Source organism: Martes martes (genome assembly GCF_963455335.1).
Source record: "Martes martes genome assembly, chromosome: 3".
Lineage (NCBI taxonomy): Eukaryota > Metazoa > Chordata > Mammalia > Carnivora > Mustelidae > Martes > Martes martes.
Window position 1 is genome coordinate 77200431 of NC_137890.1, and position 6000 is coordinate 77206430.

Genomic DNA, 6000 nt, shown 5'->3' on the forward strand with positions numbered 1-6000 from the left:
ATCACAGACGTTGTTTCATTAAAGTCTCTCAGTAACCTCATAAGGGTGGTGACATTGTCCACATTTTGTAAAGGGAACAAATTAGAGCAGTTAGGTGACATGCCTACTATCAGACAGCTAATGCTCTGGAGTCACACTTCACCTTTCTAATTCCAAAATCCACACTCATTCTGCTGTCCCAAAACCCTCCTCATTCTTTAGAAAAAAATTTACACATCCTTCTCTTAAATGAAAAAATACAGGCCAATTTGGCTATCTCTTGGGACATAGGGAAACTAGCTATTTGCAGAGTTGGTGATAAGAGCACCTAACATTTACTCATTGCTATGGAAGGCCATATAGAGCAGGGATTAAGTGCACAGACTTTGGAGCCTGGCTGATCCCAGCTCTGCCCCCAAGCCCATAAGTATCTGTTGACTTTGGGCTGGTTGTCAAACCCTCCCTGGAGGAAGAAGTTAAATTCTATGTAGTACACAGAGTGCATAATAAGAAAATAGAGGTTTGTGTGTTTTTCACTCATTCATCCATTTGGCAAACATTTGACAGGCCTATCATGTACTGGAGATTACTCTAGGATTATTCTAGGAGCTGCATATATAGAAGGGAACAAGGTATAAAAAGTCCCTGCCGTTGAGAAGTTTACCTTTTAGTAACAGCAAGCAGGAAGGCTGATACTAAAGGAAGGATGGGGACCTCCACTGGAGGAGGAAATAGTAAAGGCAATAACTGCAATTTACTGCTGTCTGTTGTGTGCTAGAACCTGCTTCTGACCAAATTCCATTCCCTAAGGATAAGATTTCATTGTTTAATAGCTTTATTGAGGCATAATTTACACACTCTAAAATTCAACCATTTTAAACATGCAATGATTTTCAATAAATTTATAGAGTTGTACAACCTCTACCTTAACCCAGTTTCAGAACATCTTCATCACTCCATAAAGCTCCTTCTTACTAAGAGCAAGGTGTTTTTGTTTTCTTGATAAATGAACGGAGGCAGTCTTGTATGTGGAAGGAGCACTGACCCAAGGGCCAGGAGAAGCAGGCCCTAATCCTAGCTCTGCCACTGTATCCCCCAGGCAAGACTCCTCCCCGCAGAGTCTCACTTTCCTTGCATGTAATGTAAAGGGCAATGTTCACTAAGTGTTCTTACAGTTTTAAGATCTTACAATTTTATTTAAGAAAGATCTGAATATCTGTGGCATTTAGAGAAGAGATATAAAACATAACAGGAAAGGGAATGTTGATCAGAAAATTATTAAAAGGCATTCATGTGGGAGTATAGTGGGGGTTAAATGGCTCATCCTTTTCTTTCAGCACTTTTTCCAGTGACATTAAATCAACCAACCAATGTTGTTGTATGCCTTAGTTTTCCAAAAATATTCTTAAGTATCATCTATGGAGTCATTTAGTGTCTTACTTCTTATAACTGGTTGATCAGGAGATCTAATGCAGATGTTTCCTATCTTCCTAGAGATGGTTCATACCATCAGTGGTCTCTTAACTACTGGAAATAGATTCATTAGCATATTTTAACCTAATCAGATTAAAATGCCAATTCAGAAAACTCATCTCTAAAATTCTGTACCTCTAGGCCACTGTTGGTACCAAATAGTGAGTGTTAGGGTTCTCTCGAGACACAGAACCAACAGATATACAGGCATACCTCACTTTAGTGCACTTTCCTTTATTGTTTTGCAGATACTGTGTTTTTTATGAGACTGAGATACTGTGTTTTTTATACACTGGAGGTTTGTAGCAAACGGATGTCAAGCAAGTCTCTTGGCACCAACAGCATTTGCTCACTTTGTGAATGTGGGTGACATTTTGGTAATTCTTGCATTGTCTCAAACCTTTTCATTATTGTATCTGTTATGGTGATCTGTGATCAGTGATTGTTGATGTTACTATTGTAATTTGTTTGGGGATACCACAAAGTCTGCCCATATAAGACAGCAAACTTAATCCATAAATGTCATGTGTGTTCTAACTGCTCCACTGAACAGCCCTCCCTCTATCTCTTTCCTTCTCCTTGGGCCTCCCTGTTGCCTGAGACACAACAAAGTTGAAATTAGGCCAATTAGTAACCCTACAGTGGCCTCTAAGTGTTCAAGTTAAAGGAAGAGTTGCATGTCTCTCACTTTAGATCAAGAGCTAAAAATGATTAAGCTTAGTGAGGAAGACAAGTCAAAAGCCATGGCAGGCTAAAAATGAGGCCTCTTGTGCCAAACAGTAAGCAAGCTGTGAATGCAAAGGAAAAGTTCTTGAAGGAAATTAGAAGTGCTACTCCAGTGAACACATGAGAGATAAGAAAGTGAAACAACTTTATTGTTGATACAGAGAAAGTTTGAGTGGTCTGGCTAAAAGATCAAAACAGCCACAACATCCCCTTAAGACAGAGCCTAATCCAGAGCAAGCCCCTAATTCTCTTAAATTCTGTGAGGGCTGAGAAGGGTGAGGAAGCTGCAGAAGAAAAGTCTGAAGCTGGCAGAGGCTGGTCCATGAAGTTGAAGGAAAGAACCAGCTCCTTACCAGAAAGTACAAGGTGAAGCAGCAAGGGCTGGGGAGAAGCTGCAGCGAGTTCTCCAGAAAGTCCAGCTACGACAGCAATGAAGGTGGCTACACTCCACAACAGGCTTCCAGTGTACATAAAACAGCCTTCTACTGGAAGAAGATGGCATCGAGACCCTCATACCTAGACAAGAGAAGTCAATGCCTGGCTTCAAAGCTTCAAAAGACAGGCTGTCTGTCTCATTAGGAGCTAATGCAGCTGGTGACTTTGAGTTGAAGCCAAACTCATCAACCATTCCCAAAACCCTAGCGCCCGTAAGAATTATGCTCAATCTATTCTATCTATTCTCTATAAATGGAATAATGAAACCCGGATGACAGCACATCTGCTTACAACATGGTTTACTGAATATTTCAGGCCCACTGTTGAGATCTATTGCTCAGAAAAAAAAAGATTCCTTTCAAAACATTACTGCTCATTGACAATGCACCTGGTTACCCAAGAGCTCTAACAGAAATGTACAGTGAGATGAATGTTGTCTCCATGTCTGCCAATACAATTTCCATCTTGCATTTCATAATAAAATAATAAAAATAATAAGCAAAATAATAAAATATATTTCATAAAGCTATGTAAGTGCCATAGAGAGTGATTCCTCTGATGGGTTCTGGGCAAAGTCAACTGAATCCTTCCTGGAAATGGGATGCCATTATAAACAATTGGAAGAGGACAAAATAACCACATTTACAGGAGTTTGGAAGAGGTTGGTTCCCACCCTCACGGAGGACTTGGAGGAAGTCACTTCAGAGGTGGTGGAAACAGTGAGAACTGGAATTAGAAGCGTGGCCTGTAGATGGGACCGCATTGCTGTCATCTCATGATCAGACTTGAACAGACAAGAAGCTGTTTCTCGTGGATGAGCAAAGAAAGTGGTTTCTTAAGATGGAATCTGCTCCTGGTAGAGATGCTATGAAGACTATTGAAATGACCACAAAGGATTTAGAATCTTACATCAACTTAGTAGATAAAAGAACAGCAGAGTTTGAGAGGATTGAGTCCCATTTCAAAAGAAGTTCTACTGTGGGTGAAGTGTTGTCAAATGGCATCGTGAGCTACAGAGAAATCATTCATGAAAGGAAGAGCCACTCAATGCAGCAAACTCCATTGTTGTCTTATTTTAAGAGATCGCCACAACCACCCCAGCCTTCAGCAATCACCACCCTGATCAGTCAGCAGCCATCAACATCAAGGCAAGACCTTCCCCCAGCAAAAACATTGTGATTCGCTGAAAACTTAGATGATGATTAACATTTTTTACCATTATTTTTAAATTAAGGCATGTACTTTTTTTTTTTTTTTTGAGATACAATGCTATCTTCCGCTTAAAGGACTATAGTATCTTGGAAACATAACTTTTATATGCACCGAGAAACCAAAAAATTCATTGACTTACATTGTGATATTGACTTTATTGCAGTGGTCTGGAACAGAACCTGTAATATCTCCCAACTATGCCTCTGTGTGTGTGTGTGTGTTTATATAGAGAGATATAAATTTATATGGAATATAGAAATTTATTATGGCAGTTAGCTCATGCAGTAGGGAAGGCCCAGGAGTCCCAGTCTGCTGTCTTCTAGCTGTTGAACCAGGAAAGTTGGTACTGTAATTTGTTTTGAGTCCAAAGATGTGAGAAAGGGGGAGAGGGAGGCTGATGGTGTGACTCAGTGTGAAAGCTCAAGCTGATGGAGAAGACAGATGTCTCAGGTCAAGAAAGGAGAGTAAATTCACCCTTCCCCTGCCTTTTTGTTCTATTTGGATCCATAATGGACTGGGTGATATCCACCCACATGGGGAAGGAACATCTGCTTTACTCAGTCCACCAAATGAAATGCTAATTTTTTCTGGAAAAACCTTCACAGAAATACCCAGAAATAATGTTTTACCAGCTATCTTGGCATCTCTTAGGTTAGTCAAGTTGGCACATAAAATTAACCATCACAAGAGGCAGGACTCTTAAAGGCCTTCAAATCCAGGTCGAGGATTTAATTCAGTTGAATGTCATGGGGACTCCATTGAAATGTTTGGTCATTGCTTTTATAGGTCAGTGAATGATTCAAAATATGGTATCCTGGAACAAGATTCAAACTTAAATCCTATCATTCCTATTTGTGAATTTGATCAAATGAATTTCCATAACCTCTATTTCTTTATCTATAGTTAATACCAACTTTACCAATCTTAAGATAATTGACAGGTATGTGTGAAGTACATCATTGTGTTTGATGCCAAGTACTTGATGCTTTAAAATTATAAAAGGTACTTTATGAGTATTAATTTGGTGGCAATGTATTAAGTCAATTGATGGGAAGCCAGTTTGATGTTCAGTGTTTTTCAAAATATAGTTCCTAGGTCAACTGTGTCAGAACCAGCTTGAATATTTTGTTACAAATGTAGGTTCTTGATTCCAGTCCCAAATCTGATGAATCTGAATACTGGAATGAGCTTCCCAGGTGATTCTAATACACATTTAGATTTGAGAACCATTGTGACTGGTTTGCCCTCAGTAAGTATTAGATGTTTCATTTTTGCTGCTGCTGTGAGTTATTATCATCATAGCATAGAGAAATCATAGCCCAGCTTGTGGAGGGGCCATCAAAGGCTTCATTTTGAACTGTTTGCATGAGTGAGTAGGCTTGGGATGTATGTATAGGGTTTGGCCAGGTAAAGAAAAGGGGAATGTTATCTATTTAGAACAAAGGCACAAAAATATGGGAGAACATGGCTTTTGCAGGGAACTCCAAATAGTTCAGAATATGATCATAATGGAAAGTATTTAAACTAGAAGGTAGTAAGAGTTGATATTGGATGTTGAAGAAGATGGAAAGGCAGTTCGAAGTTTTGTTTTTAAACAAGAGTGATGTAAGTTCAGATTTGTATTTTAGAATGATTACTCTGGATGGGAGCAATCAAAAGGAGAGGGTCAAAAGGAGGTTGAGGTTGCTGAGATAATACAAGAGAGAAGTTATGGAGGCTCAAAATACGATTTTGATGAAGGATAAAGCGGGACCTGAATAGAGAGCTAGAATAGACTGGGTTTGCTGACCAATACGTTGCTAAAGCCCTGAGTGTGTGGATAAGCACAGTCAGTGATGGCTTCCAGATTTCTCTGGAAGGGTAACTGTGTAGGGTGGGACAACCCTTCACCTAGGTGGGGAAGAGAGAGGGAGAATCAGGTACATGGGGGAAAGATGCTCACCGGCTTAGTTATATCACACTGGAGGTGTTAATGAGACATCTAAGTGAATATATTTTTAAAATATAGGAATATGAAGCTGGTATTAAGAGGAAAGACCTCAGTTAGAAAAGGAAAGTTTGGAAGCCACAAGTTTCTAGTGGAGGATTAAGATATGGGTGTTTATAAAATTTATCAGGAGGTCTTAGAATAAGATAAGAGATTGAAGATTGAGACCTTGAGGAGGCAGAAGAAGA